Source organism: Leptinotarsa decemlineata, unplaced genomic scaffold (assembly GCF_025532065.1).
Source record: "Leptinotarsa decemlineata unplaced genomic scaffold, Ldec_3_MD MMD2_tig00026354_RagTag_RagTag, whole genome shotgun sequence".
Classification (NCBI taxonomy): domain Eukaryota; kingdom Metazoa; phylum Arthropoda; class Insecta; order Coleoptera; family Chrysomelidae; genus Leptinotarsa; species Leptinotarsa decemlineata.
In genome coordinates, this window is record NW_027412702.1 from 3,271,684 (window position 1) to 3,293,134 (window position 21,451).

Consider the following 21,451-nt stretch of genomic DNA (forward strand, 5'->3'; position numbering starts at 1 on the left):
TTACATCGCCAATTTGTATACGTTTGATCAACATTAAATATATATAATCAAATAGCTTTCAAAATTCGTGGTAAATATTTTGAAATTTTGAGTAATTTTTCAAGTTATATTTTTATAACTTAATTGAGAAACTTAAAACTTTTTTTTTCCTTCATGTAGGTACTTGTGATTCAACGCCAGGAAGCGCTGTTTCGACTCACCAAGATTTCATCAGTAGTTCTCGGCTGAACCATTTAACTGTTCTGAAAAGGACAAACCTGAAAGAGAAGATGATAACGCTCCTTATGGAGACGCCATATATGAAACAAACAAAAGAGTCAATCTAATCCTCAAATATCGAAGATGTAGGGGGTCCCCGAGGCGGTTAGCTGCAAAGCCAAGCTTCAACATCGACCGCTGCAAGATATTCATCTTCTGCCTTCCACTCCAGCTTTCACTGCAAGGCAACTAGATGTTCTTGTGATACCATATCAGATCGAGCTGTTTCATCATTGGTGCTATGCTAAACCACTTAACTGTCTTGAAAAGGACAAGCCTGAAAGTAGACGCTATCTATGGGATGGAATATCCTCGAATATCAAAGATGAACATTGTAAAGGCTTGCAACTAACTGACCGCTTTGGGAAGCTTCGTTTATCTTTGACAATCGAGGATTGACGGAAGACTCACTCAAGAATAATAACTCATGGTGTAAAATTTCTTCTTTGAGTCCATAATATGGTCCTGAGTTTCATCTAATCAGTTTTGATATGGATTTTCGTCAAGTATCGGCCAGTTCTATTCAATTACTAAATTTCATCATCTATATACTTACTACTAAAGTTATTAATGTCAAAATTATTCTGAAATGGTAATGTCACCTCATTTTCATTCATAGATTTTTTTGCTCTGTTTGAACTGGATTACTATTGTAACGAATCTGAAGCCGCCCCTGGCCGATATAACGGCCAGCGAACAAACACATGACATCATCGCAAAAGGAATGCAGTCGGCAACCGCCGATAAAACTCTAGTTGAGTACCGAAACGACTACAGAATTCTAGAATGATCGTTACCGATATATAAGGCCGGCTTCTCGACCCAAGAGAGCAGTTGAGTTCAGAAAGCGAATCGAGCTGTTAAACAAGGAATTCAAATAGTGGAGATAAATTAAGCGTTAGTTGCTAAGTGTTGAATATAAATTAGTTTGTGATTAGTGAAATATTGTTAGAAATGAATTCGTTTGAGACAGTTAATTCGTTAATTAGTTACACTATTTTGTATATCTTCTGTTTTGTGAAAACTGATTTATACATTTAGGACTTGATTGAAATTGTAGGTTTGCACTACGAACATAAAACTGCTCGACCACTGCTCGTGTTTTCAGTGAGAATCACCCGGGCAGAAATATATGCCATCTCAGTAGTGATCAAACATAGTTAATAACGAAGGCATAACTATTTCAGTTCTAGGCAACGTTGCCTTCATGAAGATGCGCAGTCTTTGACTAAGTTGTCTAAGCTTCACTGAGTCGTACAAACGTTTTAGATTTCTCCATCGACAAAAAATCTACAACACAAATTGAAAATGATATATGAATTGAACGAAGATGATATTACAAATGAGTCAAATATCCTTTTAAACTAAATGCTTGGATAGGAATTATGAGTAAACACATTATAGGACCATTCTTTTTGAAAGCAAACATACTTACTGAAATAGTGCACTTATATATTATAGGACCATTCTTTTTGAAAGCAAACATACTTACTCAAATAGTGAAGGATATTATTTGCTGAATAATCAAGTTATGTCAAGCATTAACAGCGCCGTCAAATCATTGTGACATGGGGTAATTTTTCAACAAGATGGGGACCTCCCTCATTGCGTAGTTCCAGTGCAGAACTCGAAATTTTCGGATCGATGCATTCGAAGGAGAGGTCCCGGGAGATGTTCTACAGAAAGACCACCCGGTTCCGCCAATTTGATCCCACTTGACTATTCTGTATGCGAATGGTTGGAGTAAAAAATCTATGAAACGCGGTAAATTTATGGGAAGAAATTACCAGGTACTGTAGACTACCAATACTTGATATTATTTAGAATGTAAGGAAGGAAACAGAAGCTCGTTCATACCATTGGAAGTAAATGGTGCTCATTTTGAACATTTGCTAAAGCAAATTCTTTGTGTTTAGTTTCACTTTCAAGTTTATATTTTCAGATATTGCTTATCATTGTAATGTCAAAAATGTTACAGGGTTGGTTACAAATATGGTGTCACACGATTATCATTTCCATTTGAAATTTTATAAATGAAGGTTGTTGTGATAACGGTTTGATTTCACTCTAAACACTAATATTGACATGTTTGACGATTTTTTACAGTCTCATTTCAGATGCCTCATTCAGGATTACTCGTTTTAACTGAAATGCACTGTATATGAGGTGATCCATCAAGTATGAGAATTTCATATTTATTTTGACAGTTTGGTCGTTGCTTCACTCAATAAATAGTTAACTTCATACATCATCTAAGAACACATTCGTCAACTTCTATAGGTGTAAATAAAAACTACGTTTCTCTATGTACCGACCAGGTAAACTGCTTGATGACAAAAAGATTCAACAAGTCGTTTCCTAACAATAGTTGTCGATTTGCTCTGATTTCGTATGGTATAATTATTAAAATCTATTTAGCAGCCACAAAGACATTCGTTTCTTCAAGAATGGCACTCCCACAAACTATAATCTTCGTTGAAATTACAATGTGCACTTCCTTTAATAATTCTCCCTATCAGTAATTATACATGCGGGTACCTTTTGTTCGGCGGTTTGGCCAAATTGCATTATAATGATCCACCGTGTACAAAAAACTTGTATTTTCCAGAAAAAGTAAATCACCAAATAATGTTTTCCACGACATTTGTGGATCGAGTTCAGAACTCATGATATATTACTTCTATGGATATAATATATGGTTAAAATCGATTTTTAGCGATGATTGATTTATTCTTAGAAAAACGAATATATGGAAGTTGTTAAATGAGTGTAAAATGACTATGCCTTCATTTTGTAAATATGAAACTTTAAAATAATTCCCCTGTAGCGGAACTGATTTATGTAACGCTGAAACTGACCTCAAGATTACTAAACGTCATATATGGTTTTTAAATCTACCTACTATTACAAAGACATTCAAATTTTATTAATTACCTAGCAGGAATGTCAAAACATTAAATATATGGAAACCGAAATAACGGACAGTAAATGACTATTTAAGTATCAATTATTACAGCTGAATTCTTTCGAAATGAGTGAGCTGTTTGACTGGGTATACTGGAATTTCGAAACAGTGTCACGAAAATTCTGAACTTCCAAACATGATTATGTGAGAATTGATCATTCTGCTTTTTTTTTTCAAGATTTCATATTGAGGTAGTTGTGAAAAACTATATAATCCGTCATTTTGTACCTGCGGCCGTACTAGTCAAGCCCTGTCATTTGATACCCATATGGAGGTGTGAAACAATATGTAATCCGCCATTTTGTAGCTGCGGCTATCTTGGATTCACAATGATACAGAATTCATTAAATTGTATTGTCATCAAAACCAAGTATGTGTATCAAAATATCAGATAAATTTGTCAACAGGAAGAGGGTCAAACTTTAATTACTAAATTGACCCAAACAAATAAACAATCAAGGCAAGCTAAATAAAACCAATTAATTGATGAAAATCTAGTGTGCTTCAGACCACACGACTGAAGTAAAACTCATTTAGCTCCATCTACATGTATGTATATATATATATTATGAATATACATATACTTACATATATTAATTTTCTACAAACATTTAAATTTATTATGGGTTTTTATTGGTATAAATTAACGTTTATGAATATATTTTTTATTTTTATTTATTATTTTCATTATCGGATACATCACTAATTACAGTGGTTGATTGTAAGACCGAGACAACGGGCTTATGGTATGGGAAATATGTTGTCGAATGAAAATCAGAAATATATCTAGAGAAAACTGCATCGATTGTTGTTCTATCTCTAGTGGTAGTCTCATTTCGGTTATTATTCATTTGTACTTAGTTCTAATTGATATTGTACAAAGTTTATCAAGAGTTGTCCATCTACGGACGCAAAATTAACACTGAAATATCCTGCTAAAATAAGTGACAACATATGATAGTTTTTTCTAATTCTTCAGAGCCTTCTCGACCTTAAATGTGTGCTCCAACTCTCTTTCTCTCTTGCGAACCGCAACTCTCTCTCTTTCTATCTTCACTAGCTTATACCTCTTCCGTTCGCGTCGCCCACTTTTCATAACGCTCTTGTCACGTTTTTATTTATACTTCCCTTTCAACTTCCGTTCGCCTCGCCTGATCACACTATTCATAACGCTCTCCACACGTTTTCACTAGCTTACTTCCCGAGTCCACATCCAAAAGTTTATGTGCGAATCGTTTGCTACACTCACTCACAAAAACAACACCAAATCAGTCGTCGTGTTCTAAATTTTCCACAATTAAAAATAGTTAACAGAATTAACCACCAATTTTTTCAAACTGTGAAAAATTATAGATCATTAAGAATCAGATAAAAAATTATACACAACTTTCTTAGATCCTTTTATACCAGACGTCAGAAGTCTTTTTTATTATGATAGTCGTGAGATGCCGGATATCAGTGTCAAAGTTCATTCATGTCATGATGTCATTGATGGGACAGAACAAAGATGCATATTTTGAAACTTCAAAATTGTTGAGAATATTCTACAGAATACTTTGAATTTCTTTTCATATAACTACTTATTACTTAAAGGAAATTGCTTTGACTGTTAATATTGGATTCTGAACTTGGAAGTGTAGACAAGAATAACTCAATTAGTTCCCCACACCTGAGCATTTCTCTAACAATATTCGTGTCGTCTCTGTCACTTTAGTTGAGTTTCATCCGAATTCCCAGCAATCTTTCCACACTTGCTGCCGAACAAGGAGCATTTCCCGTAGTCAGTCCCCTTAAATAGTTCCCGTGACAAGAAGAGGAAGTCAACGGCGCACAAATACAACATATTTGTCTGTTAATAAATCAATTATTGTCCCTGAAGTCACCCAGCCGTCAGTTCGACCTTCCATTTCCTGTCTATTTACGAGTTAGGTGTCTTTTGAATACACCGAACTTTCTACGACTTGAACTAGTAACTCATCGGATTACAGTAGCGGGGAAGTTAGAAATTTGAGAGGTTTTCTGAATTTAGCAAAACTTTATAGTTCAATTCCAGTTATTTAGTGACTTTTAGGTTATTGTGGGGAAACATTCTAGAAACACTTGTGGTGTTTCTCACATTAGGCTTAGCTTTTTGAGTTACGTTCCAAATAGTATCTCTTTCAGTCCAATTTGTAGATATGTAAATAGTCCAGAATTATCTCCGTAGCAAAATCTAATTATTCCACCGAATTGTGTGATTTACGTCATATGAGTATTATATATACTCTACTGAAGGTACTAGAAATGGCCGTGAAAGAGCAGATTCCCAACTACGCTATTGATAAAAATCTCATAACTAATTCAAAACCAAAATTACAATTTAGCTACTACACCATTGACCCTAATGGTATTTTCAAGTAATCTGATAAAGAAAAATTCGGTGTTTTGAAATCACAAAGGTGAACTTCAAAAATGGCTTTCTGAGATAAAAATAAGAAATTGTATGAAAGCGGAATAATACTTCATTTTGATGATATCTAGGGGGACATTTTCAGAGTTTATCGATTTCTCAATCAAAATGGTGTTCAGAGTAAGTGATCAGAAATATGTAATCATTAGTTATTAAATATCATACACTGCACTTCATAATGATATATCATAGTCAGAAGATCATCTGGTAAAAAGTCAGATTTTTTCTCATCTTCAGTAAGTGAGTACCGTGTCAAACGCAGATGGATCAAAAACACCTTCCAGTTCTGGTGCAGGTGTTTTCAGTCCCAGGACAGATATATCAACCTGCCTAGGAACCTATGCGACTGTATTTCAAGCGGAAATTTATGCTATTGAATTGGCTACCACCGAGCAACGTCTAAATTGATAGCAAATTGCCAAAAACGACTCTCCTCGATAGGAAGAGTTAACAGATTGTCTCTGGTCTGGATTCCTGGCCATACTGGCCAGGAGACTGCTGACTCCCTTGCAAAAGAGGGTGCTGCAAGCAGCTTCATCGAACCAGAAACTGTCATTGGCATCGCTTTAGGCCAAACTAAGACTGAACACCTGGATGGAAAACAGTTGGACTACAGTAGGGATGAACTACGATGTCTGACAGGTCTTCTTACAGGTTATCATATACAGAGACTCGGAGTGTCGGAAGACAGTGTGTGTCGCCTCTGTTTGGAAAATGATGAAACAGCAGAGCACATAGTTTGTGCCTGCCCCGCTGGGAACCGAAACAGGTTTTTTAGAGTTCGGCGGAGCCGTACTCTTACCATCTGATCCAAAAGACCACTCACCATACAAACTAATCGGCTTCGTTGAGAAGCTGGGTTTATTTGGTCGAGTGTGAATAGGTGTGAGCCACAATAAACCCTTGTGGGTTGCGGTGGAGGTCCACTTTGAACCTAAGCTAACTTAACCATGTCAAACTTACATCCGGGCCCCTTGGGCTATTCAGTGATTCATGGAAGTTATTATTTTTGTTGACTGACACATTTTGTCAATAAGTTTTTCTCTTACTACAAAAAGTAACTCAAAACTCAGCAAAGCTATTGACATTCTGAATTATCAGAGTGCCATGTTGAATGGTGTTACTGGTGGTGGACTACTTTGTTCGTCAGAACATACGGAGTTACACAAGGCTGTGTATTGGAACCACTTCCTTTTGTGCTTTAAATTATGTATTCATTTGTATTTAATTTGGTAGTGCCTCAAAAGGGTTGAAACCTGCTAGAAGTATAAATTGTTTTTTTTTATGTTAAATGGTGCATGCCAGCTTCTGTTGATTTTCGTTATCTAAAACCATGAGTACTGCAAAAAAGGCCCAAACTCTATCGAAGAAGAATAGAGTTGTTTATATTTAATATGATATTTGACAATTCTACAACTTTCTTTCAGAACTTTTCAGCGAAATTTTATTCCCTGGTATGCTATGTTCATTCAAAGGTCATATTTTTCTATGAATACTTTCATTTGGGAAATATATTTCTATATTGGATATTATGCCATTCTATCGTTTTAGATTTTTTTCGTTTCTATAAATATTTTTTGAACCAGTTTTTATGTAAATTGAATCTTCCTCTGTTCTTATTATTCTGTTTCTTCTGTTAACCTTCAAGCGTATATTTTTCACAGAGTGATATATTGTAGGTGTAATATATCATTCGATCATTTTCTCTATTAAGTTACTGACTTTAATTCCATTTTGTCGAGTGCCTCAGTTAAAATGAGTCTGCACAATCACCTCTATATTTCACCAAACTGAAATGATTTATCAATATAGAGATTTATATACTGTGGAACTCGATAATGGAGAATAAATGTTGCACCCAAATGTTTCTCTCGACAATGAGTTTCCAGCTGAATATGGATATAATTTAGAATAAAAGTCAAATCAGGTATTTCACCATATCACTGAAATATAAAATCGATATCCCTAATAACCTCGCTAGAAACTTAATATAAAAGCTCTATGGCTCTGTCTAGTTTAAAAAAATTCAAAGTAGATTAATAATAAAGTTACAGATCAGTGTCATAAAAAGGCAGCCAAATCAGTTATTCAAAGTTGATATGTTTGAAAGTGGTTGTTTCGGATTGACTTTTTCTTCTAGTTTATATCTGAAAGAAACTACTGTGTATGATCTACACATTCTTGTGAAAAGTTTGTATTGAAGATGAAGAAGTGGTAGTAGTATTATGAAGAGGTATTAAGTCTAAAAAATTTTCCTGAATACTAATTTCTACTAAAAATATCATTTATTCTATTCAGGTGCATATTTTATTTCTTTCGAAATTTTCTGAAAGCTACTGCTAGCTTATTCAGCTTCTTTCAGAATTTCGTCGCACATATTCCTGTCTTGAGAGTACTATTTACAAATAGCGCGGCATTGTTTATTTACCAAATAATTGAACTGGCAAAGCAGCAGATTCTTGAAATTAGCGTTTGCTGAAAATTACTCGTGCAGTAATATCCTGCATTATAAGCTGATTTCATAATATACTATCAAAACATGATTTTTGTCGTTTATAACTTCAGAAGTCAGCAGGTTTTATTTTTTCTGTGACCTTAAACTACAGGATATCGGTTAAAATATACAAATTTAATTCATGTTTTCTAAAATATCTTACCTAAATAGATAATGTTGGCTACGGTAATTGTTTCAGTTGGTTGAGCACTATCATTTATCAAAACTGAAAATACTTTTAGAAAGCAATTTCCTTTTGAGTTTTGTTGTTGGATTGTGAGAAGTTTAAAATTATATTCCCCTCGATGGTCCGTAACTAAGTTTTTTTACATTCACATTTGTGAACTATTTTTTTATGATCACATCGAAAGAAAATCGAAGGGCTTTGATAGCATTTTCTTCGTTAATTATATTTCTTATGATACCTGAAGTCAGGCCTCTTATCAGACTTATGCCGACTATCAGGGCATTTTTGCAATAAATACACTCTTTCTCTTGGAAGGCGGTTCTCTTTCCCATTAAATCGTTTGTGGGATAGACTTTTATGGGCATCTATGCACAGATATAGTTGAAGGTTGAATTCAGCAAAAAAAAATTCGGAGTGTTTGCTATGATTCCATCGACTGTGATGAGAGGTCTCAAGCCTGCGGCTTGAACCACCGACTCACACATCGGTCGATTTAGAGAGCAAACAAAGCACCCACGTCGAACCTTCCGGCTACCGACCTATTTAACGAGTGTAATTTGCAGTTAGTCAGACATTGATGAAATTCACTGGAAGTCCGAATGGAAGTCCGAACCAGTGAAATTCATCATGAAACATTGTCAATCACCTTCAAACAAATAGTCAGGACATTATTGATATTAACTCCCTTGAGTTTCAGATTGAAATTGTTTTGGTGATTTTGAATTTCTATCGCCTCCCTACATAGTTTTGGGCAGTAGCACGTTTCGCTAGTGCTAATTTGTCTAACTGACCCAGGCGACAATTTAGCTTGTGTATACTTCGTAGTTCAAATGCAGATCGATCCACAGTCACAAGGGAGGGATCCGGTGTACCCTGGTATTGTTAAAGTTCCTTTGGGTTCTTCAACACACCTTCTACCACTCTCTGATGGTTTTCGTTGGCTTGGATACCGATTCCAGAATCTTCCCAGTTTGGTCTGTTACATTCCACGTAATAACTAGGACTGGAACACCGTTTCCTTTGCCAGCTTCTTTTGGAGTTGCTCTAACATTCTTTTTCCTTGATCATACTAATTGTTCGAATTCAGCTTCGCTATAACCACTCCTCTAGAAGGCATTGAGTTCCTCAGGGGGATTTTGAGGTACACATATGCGTCAGGCTCTCAACTGAAGTTTTAATTAACCCCCTTTTTTGCTTTATCTGGTGGTTAAGGAAGTTCAGATATGAGAGAAATATGTTGAGATTGTCTCCACCGTGCTGCCACACGACGAATGTATCATCAATGTAACGCAGCTTACAAAAGGGTTTCACCGCTGTTCGCTCTAAACCACATACAAATTTTTCCATGGAGTACACGGAAATCATGTCGAAAGTCACTATTGGCGCTCACCTCATATCTCCCTTTCCATAAAGTTTCATGAGCCATTTTAATTTTGTATGGATGATACCTATTCCTCTTCAAAAGTCTCCACACAGTAGAAGGAGACACCTCACAAACATTTGTGACGGAATAAGTAGACTGTTTAGGATTTACTATTATCTCACCAATTATTTGCACCTGCTGTTCTTCCGGAATGGACGGATGACCTGGAGGCTTTTTGTTATGTACACTACCGGTAGTTGTGAATTTGGATATAAGTTCCCTCAAATATTTTCTACAGATAGAACGATGCGGAAAACGTTCATTGAAAATTCTTTCGGTCTCTTGAAAGTTACGCGTCGCATCGTAAATAAAAATCGCTTCAATTTTTTCTTCCAATGGACGAGAATCGACCATTTTAGAGATTGGTGACGTGGTACCTTTCTACTAGTAAACCGAAAACTAAATGAGAATATTCTAACTGAACAATGATGTTCAATGTCATACTGACATTTTTTGTCGTTTTTATAAACAAATAATAACTCAACAAACGTTATCGGGTTGTTGGCATTGCCATATGGCAGATAAAAAAGAAAAGTTCTAAAAATATCGATATTAATGTGTTTCTCTTCAGGAAATTATTAAATGTTCCGTTATTTTGTGGTAGGCGAAGATATTGACTTCATATTCTAGGGTTGTGAAGTATTCGTCATAAGCTTCAAAATGATGTATCACAAGACTCCCCCTTTTTTTAGTAAAAAAAGACGCTTCAACCACATAGGGTTATTAGCGTAGGTTCAGTGATACATATTATGCTAGTGCTATATTTCGTGTAACATATTAATGTGTTTGAGAAAAGCTAAGAGATTGTCAGTATTACAATTTTCTCCTAATATATCTTTGAGTGAACGGGTAAAATTGAAATCGAGTATATCATTATGATATAGAACACATTGGGTTAACAAATGTTCAACACCTAAAATAGAATTACACACTATACATTTAGGTTGCTGACTTCCCTTTCCATTTAATTTTTTCCCAGATGGCGCCCAGTCGCCATTTTGAAAGTTTAATCTGCCAATTTCACTTCAAAATAAAGTATTCATGCATTAATTTTATTATCCCTAATTTCAATTTTTTTAGTCGACCAGTTCAAAAAATGAAAGGGGGGGATATTCAATGATTGCACTGTATATTATTGTTTCAGTGTGGTTGCTAGAAAGTAAATGGAGCGCAAAGGCTTTTTCAAAAAAAAATTTCGGGAAACGGAAGCTGTCCTACTTTTTACCTTAGTTATTTTTTTGTATTCTACTAAGCTTCTACAAAACCTACGTACCCCTCAAAACTTTATTATTTTTAAAATGTTTCAGAAATATTTGCCTTTCTCTAACACCTCCTCATACGGTCAAAGTCCCGTACCAATTGGTGTCGAACGTCTTTGTATTTTTATCTGCTAAAAAGTCTCATAAAGCGCGAGTGAAGGACCAAGTGGACCACCACGTACTAGAGGTCTTTCTCGCTTTTAATTATTATCGCAGGTGATGCTGTAAATTTTCCGAGTAAAATATTATTGAGTCGTTAAAGACGCCCGTTTTTATAAGTTATGTCTCGAGAATGACTCGGTGGCATGGTACAACATTCTCTGAATGCTCCACAACACAAATATAAGTTGGCGAAAGATTTATTGTATTTGTTCTGTACACTGCTCGATGGGAAATTAGTTTTTGATGGATGGTGTGTTTTCAGTGAAAGTTGCACAAGTTCAAGAATTATTAAGCCTCTTTCGGAGGAGAGAATTCGGAAACACGTAGCGAATATTTTTCTTTGAAGCTTGCGAATCTCACGTAGAATACTGATAAGGGCGGGGATGACCTAGATGATTTTGGGGGAGAGATTGAAAGAAAAATAGAGCGAAACTGGATTCAAAACTATTTGAAGTAAATTATTTTCGAAGTTATTTTCAGTTAATGAAAATGATTTTCGAGAGTAATTTGTTTTGATAACTCGTTTGAAAAGCTTGTTGATTATCCATATATATTTGTTTGGGATATAAACCGTTAAAAAGAATTTGTCTGAAACAATTACTCCTCTTTGAATTAAAATGGGTATATTTTTTGGAGTAAAAGTTTTAGAAGAAAAAGCTTTTCGATTTTCTGTTTCTTTATATTCATACAAAAATGTAAGAAACTTTCGAAAACAGTGCTGATGAGATGATGAGACAGGTGTCTTTTACGAAACATATATTATTGTGTTTAGGGTTTTTATTGATGATATCTGCCTCATTTTTTAACGAATGTTTGAAGAAGAAGCTGAATAAACATCAATGTTCATGTGAAAGTAGTTGTTTTGAAGGGGGCTTTTCTTCCAGTTTGTAAATTCTATGCATGATCTACACATTATGATGTTCTTGTTTTCTCTCTTCCAAAGTTTCCCACATTGTTTGTATGAAGATGGAGAAGTAGAAAATCAAAAAGTTTTCACTCAAATAATGCCTCTTTACCACCAATAGATTTCGTATAAATCACTTTTTCTTTCTCATTTTATTAAACAAATGTTTTTAAAGGAATTGAAACAGATAATATGTATTTAAATCACAGTAAGATAAATAATGAAAATCTCTCATCAAAAGCCTCAAACTTCACTCTCTTGTTTTTGACTCTTTATCAACAGTATATTTGATAGCCTGAACGAAGGGTAATATACTTTGGGAGATTTTTCGTATATTCTCTTTATCTTCCTCTTTCTCTGTATTGAGCCTCGGATTGGTTTTCATCTTTATTTTTACCAGTTTGTTCTAGCGAGTCAATTCCTCCTGTGTCTCCCATCTTCTGGTTATCCTTGTCTGCAATACATTTCTGGTGAATTCATGAAAATGCCTCCAGTTGAGCTGTCAAAATTATGAGTACAGCTCTGATAGTTATCACAAATAATTTGATCTTTCTCGTATATTCTCTCAGTATTTTGAAATCATTCTGTTTGGAACTCAATGACTTATTTTCCATCCAATCCTTATGCATACAATTTTGAAATTGAAATAGTGTAATGCAAAAGTACTCGTGTTGAGATTAGATGTTTGACATAACAGTGGAAGTACTTCATGAAGCAGGAGCCGAATCGATCCCTCTACGAAACCCTTCATCACTTTGAAGAATCGATTGCAGCTTGAGAAATGGTTCTGATGCAGATTCTGTGAAATATATTCTTCCTTTCGAATCACTAGACAGTTGTCCTGAAAATCTTGCGAAGAAAATTGGATTAGATAATTTAGGAAACACTTGCTATAGGAATAGCATTTTACAAGTGTTGTTCATGACGAAGAATTCCAAGAATGAGGTTTTAACGATGAACGAGAACGAGAATGTTTCCTACTTATTACCAAACTCAAACAATTGTTCATGCAATTGCAGTTTTGTAAGAATGTATCATCTTTCCAACCAAATGATTTCCTGGAGTCTTTGAAGTCAAATAGATACTCGTTAGGACAACAAGAGGATCGTTCCGAATTCTTGGGGTTCTTGTTGAATACCCCTCGCTCTGGATTGAATAGTTCCGTACAGTCTATCTCGTCTTGTGTTTGTAGATATTTTGCTGGAAAAATCCTCACTTGTTGTAGCGCTTCCCAATATGACTGATATCCAGTCCCTGCAAAGCTTATTGTTAAATCATCTGAAAATGGAACTTTCAACGGGTTATGATCAACACTATTGCCAAACATGCCACCAAATTAACTGACTATTATAAGAAAACAAGTATAGCTGATGCACCAGTCAATCTAATAATAACACTGATGATCTTCAAACATAACTCAACCTCTGACGGAACCACCAAACTCTTACGAAGGTTCGAAATAGATGAACACTTCAAACTAGCAGACCACAATGCAATCAGTGTTCCCTGTGGTTCTGGCGTTGAATCTGGTCAAAGACGAAACGGACTGGTTTAAGTTTGACGATAGTCGTGTCACTAAGTGTTCTGGCGATATCTTGAATTTATTGGAGCCTCTGGAGACACTCTATATTTTATTTTATGAAAGAGAGGACATTAGCAGATCAATATCTTCAGATGATGTGGTGCTGCAGGTTTTTCCTGCAGCTGAAAAAGCAAATGCGCCACTGGAATCAATGAAGTCATCCCGTAGGGCCAAATAATTTTTGTTGTTTCATAATTTCATGATTTGTATTAATTAATTTCTTCTTCACTATGACAATAAAAATGTAAACATTTTGGTTGTCAAATTCAGAAAAATATGAATGTTTAGGATGGATTATGCACAGAACAACTCTTTTTTACGAAATTTGTGATTATACTGTGTATAAAAACATTTTCTTTCAGGAATATGAAATGTATATAATTAAATCAATATTAGTGTTTTTCTGAGTGGGTATTTTCAAAGGTGATTTCTAAATATTGATTATATGAGATAGTAAGGCACGCGAAAAAAAATAACTTTGTTCACCGCTAGCTGGAACACAATGTTCTTTCTTGTGTTCTTTTTTACCTCATTGCCAGGTGGTTCATGCAAACCCAATTTCCTTTATCCAAATTCCAATTTTATGTTTATATTTAAACGCTCTTATCTACCCCACACTTTTTAATATCCTGTCTGGCAGTGTTAGCAAATTATTATAAAGCTGTGTCTTGCGTTTCTTTTAGAAAATACTTCATGCATACCTGATGTGAAATATGACCGCAAAATACCACCCAATCGAAATTGAGGCCCGCTTGGTGACCGTAATGTTGGTTAAAGAAAGCACCAGCAAGAAGTCGTTGAAATTTATAGACACTAATTTGTTCAATTTACGAAAATTGGAAAATAATTATCTAATCACAGCTATTATAAGTATAAAAATAGGGTCCAGAGTGATCAAGAGGCTCTCCGAGAAGCGTCTCGATATTCGATAGGCACCTAAATCTAAATTATAGACCAGCGACTGTTCCATCCAGTGGCGTCTCTTCGGATCGTAAGAGGTATATTTTGAAGTTCAACTTACTTCGTTTATTATATTCTATTATCACTATTCAATAAATATATCATTAGTGATCATAATTTGTTTCTTATGTTTTTCATAAGGTCGATTCATTATACATTTTTTTGTCATATACATTTTAAATACGATATTTTTCCCTGTTAATGAGTCATTTACATTATACAAAATCTGTCATAATAAACACAGAAAGTGGTAACTGAAGGAATATTTATAGAATTGAAAAGTGCATTAATGAACCTAATCGTACTTATTAGCATCGGCGGAAAAGTTGCTAGGAAACCCTATACAAATGATTACAAATGGACAGACATGCAAATGTGGTGTCGTAACATGAAATTTATATAATATAGGAACCCACTTTTGCGTGGGATGTTAAAATCAAAATCACCTCATTTCTATCAGGCAGATGAAAATTATGTTACTGATAATAGTGGGAGCGCTTTGTATTGTAATGTTTCAAAAATATATAATGCTGGGAAGATTAAGATATTGAAAATTCTGAACATCTTGCTACAAAAGATATCTTTAGCACTACATTAAATCATCTTTTTTTTGAGAAATGAAAACCTATTTTGCTAATGTAGAATCTCACCTAAGGTATCGCGCAATACGTCGACGTATACAAATTCCAGGATTGTGGAGCACATGCTTAAAATTTGTGAATATATAGAAAATCCAGGACAGTTTAGAAATGAATGAGCTGGCTGGAATGAAAATGCTTTGAGCAATAGACGTTTTTCTGAAACAATCAGTTAAAAAAATCTAGGTTATTTGTTTTGAAACCGGGTTTTCTGTATTTTGAATTATACTAAGGTTCAAAGTCAGTGTTGTATGAATTTTTAAAGATTTGTATAAAAGTATATACCTACTCAGATTTGCAATTTTTTTACTCACATCACTTTCATTCTAGACAGCTCGTTTTCAATGCAAATATGCACATATAATGTTACGTGAACTACTTCAATAAAGAATAAACAAATGCAAGAAGAGCAAGGACTTTGGTGTGGTGGTGATTCTCAGTGAATCACAGTCTATGAATGATTATCCATCAGTCAACATTGCTGTTTAATATAACCATAAATAACGAACTTATCTAAAACTTGTTATTTGTACGACACATTCTAGTAAAGAACCCTAGGGCTTTTGAACAATTCACTGTGTTTGTATCAGGACGGCAAAGAGAAACCAAATGTTTTCATGCTAGCTCAAGGTATTTACCACAAAAACGCACATTCGAACAATTTGAAATGAAACGGTCAGGAATAGACATCTATCGATAAAGACTAGGACCACCTTGGTCGTTTATAGATAATTTGTAACTTTGATGTACAACATCAATGCCTGAAAATTCACAATTACCCTGCATAGATACAGTGGATTGTGATTTTTGGTAAATTATAATAATACTGATGTACCAGTAAATGTTACTATACAGTGGATGAATTTTTTATTGAGTGACTATGGTGCCTGAATGCATTTTAAATATGTTTTTTATACTCTTAGGTATATGACTGGTGATAATTATCAGAATATTACTTCATAATTTTGACTATTATTCAAGATTTTATATATGCATGTGCTTGTGTTCTCTTTTTTTGACGTTTTCAATATCATTTGAATTGTGATCTGACTGGAATAAAATTATCATTATTATTATTATATTACTGAAGCAGGAAACTAGATAGTCGTAAGTCAGTTCGCATTCCTGTTTTAAATCAAATTGATTCTAATGCTATGTAAGTAAGGAAGTGTCATCTCTATAAACTATCATTTTGATATGTTGAAAAGGGTTCGTGATTTCATTTTAGTACATAATGAATAGGACATGGTGCTTGTGGTTCATCCTTCTCTATGGTTTGATAAGTGAAACATGAAACCTCTAGCGTCTCCTGGAAGTAAAAATACAAAAAGAAGTGAACTACTCCACCTCCTAAAGACACCAACTTGGTTAGTGACGAGAAGAGTGTTTCATTTCTGGTGTTTGAAAACAGTAGTCCGCTAAATCAAAATGCATGTTAGTTGCCAAATAGAATGTTTTGTTCTTGTGATGCACTGTTTGGAATCTTTGGTGCAGTAATGAATATTACTGGAGGTTCATCCCAACACCAAATCGTTATTTTTAACACCTCGACGCCTGTTTCGATCACTAAGTTATCATCTTCAAGAGGAAGATTAAACTTCCCTTCGAAGATGTCGTGTCGAGGTGTCAAAATAAGGGTTTGGTGTTGGGATAAAACTCCAGTGATATCCCTTAGAATATTTTGTTAACTTCGAAAATTCATAGACCTATTCAATTAACCATGTATTTTCAGAATATTTTTAATTGATTTTTTTCAGTTTTTCGTTATGAACTGTAACATTTCTGTGGAGTGATTTTAAGATGTATTTTTATAACCACGGAAGTTGTTGGTTCTCGTATATTTCCTTTTTTCAAATGTAAAATTATTTATTCTAGGAATTACTGATATGACTTGGGCTCGGTAGCTCTATGATGTTATTCATTTCCACCTTCTAATATTGGTATTTTGTATCCAAGAAGTAAAAGTCCCACCCACATCAAACTTTCCATTATTATTAGGTGTTATTAAAACCATGCTAGTAGTCAACTTGAATTATTATATGCGTCCAAACAGTGTAAAATATATTCACCCAGTTTCAAAATAATTGAATTTGTATAATAATGGAACTTAAAACCATTGAATATATTCACAGGAATTCACAAGTCGAAATATTATAAATAGAACTGTCACGTGGTATACTATATGTAATCAAATTGACAGCTAACTAAGACGCCGTCAACATTGTTTCAACTCTCTAATTAGTAATTTTGAGGAAGTTCGTCGCTTTTAATGGAAGAAATGTGTTCCTGTTTGAGTTAAAGTTCACTAATTTATGAGACAATTAGAAGATTGATGAAAATAGTGCCAGTTTTCTTGCACTGACAAATATGAAATGGCGTTGAAAGGTGGATGAATATGAAAGGAATTATTCTTAATTGTAGTAGTTCAGAAGAATCACATTACATATATGATAAAACACTGGAATAACACATTATATGATGATGATGATGATGATGTGGTAGATGTAGCAATAGGTGTGAAAATGATTTAAAGGATTATGCAAAAAGGACACCAGAGTAAATAAATGATTGGAAAAAAGAAACATTCACGATATAAAATTGAAGGAAAACTTATGCCAGATCAGATTAAGAGTAAGAGTGGCAGGGAGATTATGCAACAGTTTCGAAAATAATTTTTTTAGTGAAATGTCATTTTCTAATGAGAATATACAAGAAAAAACTCAAAACCTGGAGGATGCAATTGAAAAAATGCTGTAAGGATGATATGACCATGTGAAGAGCATTCCTAAATCTATAATAATGGTGTCTGAAGATAGATGATCAAAAAGACGATAGTGGAGGGAATGGTTCAAGAACAAAGGAAGAGCAATAATACGAAGAGGATAGACCTGCAAAAATCGACATTTACTTGGGATGGAAGAATAAATGAGAAATTATGAAGATTATCACCACAACTGACACAACCTCGAACAGAAATATAAGGTAAAGACAATTTATTATCTTGCAAAATATGGCACCGCTAGTTAGTCATTGTTCTGGATAAGGATAGCTTTTTAACTACTGTCATACAAAATCAGATAATCCCTTCTGAAAATTATTTCAATAAAATAAGAGCAGTATAAGAATTTGAGTTACAGTTAGTGATTGACTTCCATATTTTGCCTTCGTCCTTGTTTTGGATAGGATATATTAATATCTTCACGAACCGTGGCTATTCGCAGTCCGGATTATTATTACTTGATATTGTCATATATTGAATACTAGTAGGATTCCTGAAATCTAATATTTGAGTAGATTTCTCAGCACTTCCATGAAAATACTTTTAGTGGAAAAAATTTTATTATTGTTTTAAACTTATTTTTACGTTGCCACGCTATAAAATGCTTTTTTTCACAAATTTCCATTCAGCATTGGACTGCTATATTGAAACAATTTCAATCGCAGTTTATAGAGCTCAATCAAGATTTAAAGCAGCTGAGCAAACTTTTTCCAGCGGTTTGAAATAATCCACGCCAATGATGATAATGACTTGGTAGATAATGATTTTTTTCCGCTTCCAATCGAAATAAATAAATCACCTCAGGGCATTTTATTAACGGGATTATATTTTCGTTCTGAAATATAGAATTATTAATGAGAGGATTTTTTTTCAGGGGGAACGCAAATATTATTCGAAAAGTAATAGAAATTGTGCTTGCTCTCTCGGTTTGCTCTAAAATTTCATTACTCTGAAAATGAGTTATATTACAGAAAAATGCTAATTCATTCGAAACGGGCTTATCTGGTTTTGTTTGCTTTCCTCAGTTTATTATTAAATGTCTGACATACACAGTATTTATTCACTTCCAACTACATTTCTATGCCAGTTGAATAAATGGTCAAATGGGAAACTCGTATAAAATGAAATTAACAACAAAAAACAACAAAATATTACACTCGGCTCATAATTAGTAGGGCTATGTATGAGAACTATCTTGATTTGATATACAATTTTTCAATGAAATGCTTGGTTTTGGTAAAGATCAAGCTAAGTTAGTGTGATACAGTGTCACAATACCCTAATAGGACAGTTTTCTTCGGTTTTCCGGCGACTATACAGTATTAAATTCGTTCATCTTGATACACATTGCAATAATAATGCTCACATAATGAACAATCGAGAATGAATATACATCCAACACGCCTAAAAAATTGAAGGTTTGGTGAAAAAAACGGAAAATCAAGTCATACAGAATATAAATTTAAAATTCTATTTCTCGAAATGAATTATTTTAGTATATAACAAACATGCTATAAGAAAAATCAATCATTATTATTCATCAAGGTCTAAACAGAATTTATAAAATCAACTGGTAATCGATTTTTTTCCGCATTGCTGAAAAAATATCTAATTTCTGACCAGTTACAAGAACAAGTAACTACAGTTTCTGTCTCTTGTGAACAGTATATTTCTGTGGAAATGAATGATTCTTGAATTTTCGTTTCAGTGAAAATAGTAGCGTAGTACTTTGTTGATTAATTGAATAAATCAATCATGAAATTTCCTGACTGTGTATACTTACTAGAAATATAATTCAAGTTCGAGACAGTTCACACCTACCAACGTTTCTATACATTAAGGTCCAACAAATGCCAGCCGGAGAAACTACTTCCCTGGTCAACACCACGGTTAGTGGTTTATATCTGACAGGCATTTATGTACAAGAAATTTTTATAGATGCATCATTTTCATCCTCATCGAGGACCTCGGTGGAGTCAATCGACTGATAACCTATAGATTGCTTTTGAAGTATTACTCCTCATTACTGTCGGACAGATCCAGGACTGCAGTGAACTTTCGAATTCGACTATTTTCATCGATATTCCACCATATACACCTCTGAGACGGGATGTTTTGACTATAATGAAGCGGAGAAGCAACATCCCGTATACCAAAACCTTAAACGTAATCAAGTAAGACTGATAAATGTGTCGAGTAGACGCATATTGAAGAGACGCAAGTATTAAGAAAGTTTCGTTGTGAAATCCGAATGTTCTAATGTTCATAAACAAAGAAAACTCTTGTAGATGATTTTCGTTCGTCGAGCAGCAGGATCTCGCTGAAATTTTTAAGGTTATCACCTACAGACCGGTTTTGGAGTCGGATATGATCCAATTTCCGTAGGTATTAGCTAGGAAAGTAGTTGTTTTCCGGTAGGCATTTGCCAGATTATAACTACTGTTCAGGAACGTTGGAAGATGTGGATTTTTCGATTTTCAGTTCCAAGTATTTATTTTTTGAGTGACATATATTGTATGTATCAGACATCTTTGACACTATTTAATGGCGATTTACCCCTCGTTTTGGACTCAAAAAATACTTTCAACCAGTTGATTAAGATCTCTTTATATTCCATTTGGAATGATGATTTTGAGGAACATGGGAACATGGGAAAGAAAGGTTTTGGCTTTCTACTTCTCCATATCTTTACAAAAAATGTGTAAATCTTTCAAAGAAAAGAATAAATCAAAAAAAATATACCCTAAAAATATACTCCTTCCAATTTAATCAAATTGTATGTTTACTAAAGTAGTTTTTGTTGTGCCCAATGTTTTTGGTATTGGTTTGATACCATCCCACTAGGTGCATCCTCCTCCGCAACCCGCAAGGGTTTATTGTGGCTTGGTTTGATACCATCCCACTAACCAGCAGTATGGTCTTTAGGACATACTTGAATTTCAAATGATGATATTTCGAAATGATTATTTTTTTAAACCAATAGCTTGTATTTCATTTTCAACTATTAATTTCATTCACATATTCAACCGACACCGGTTTAGTCAAACAAGAGCAATGTGTGTATGTTGATATATATACGACCCAGAACCCTTGTAGCAATATTTCAGACTGTGACTTGAAATTTGCCCAACAAGTACCTAAATAAACTGAATAGTAAAGAGGCATCATCCATCATGTCAGAAAGGCAAACCTACACGATGAAGTCCGTTCATAAATATCAACACTTTATTAGGTGAAATGAGTGGTGTTAGTATGCAATTATGAACAGTCGAAGTAAACTTTTTTCACTCTAGTGAAAATGTTTAGGTAGAAGATTTACCGGGAACGATCATCAAATTGAGAGCACCTTCATGAATGACTGAAATAAGATATCTGATATATTAGCTGGTCT

The 21,451-nt window shown here is 34.3% G+C and overlaps 1 protein-coding gene across 8 annotated transcripts in view; it reads left to right on the forward strand.

The window, feature by feature from the left end:
• LOC111503476 (Eph receptor tyrosine kinase) overlaps positions 1-21,451 on the forward strand; it is a 448,678-nt gene that overhangs the window by 127,907 nt on the left and 299,320 nt on the right. Inside the window, exons 1-2 of one of the 8 annotated variants that reach the window (XM_074184070.1) lie at positions 17,522-17,912; positions 17,963-18,263. The exons of 6 other annotated variants lie outside the window; for them this stretch is intronic. The gene's annotated coding sequence lies outside the window, so the exon portion shown is untranslated. Of the gene's footprint in view, positions 1-17,521; positions 17,913-17,954; positions 18,264-21,451 lie in introns of those variants that run through there. One more of the 8 variants, XM_074184071.1, reaches the window with a different exon arrangement.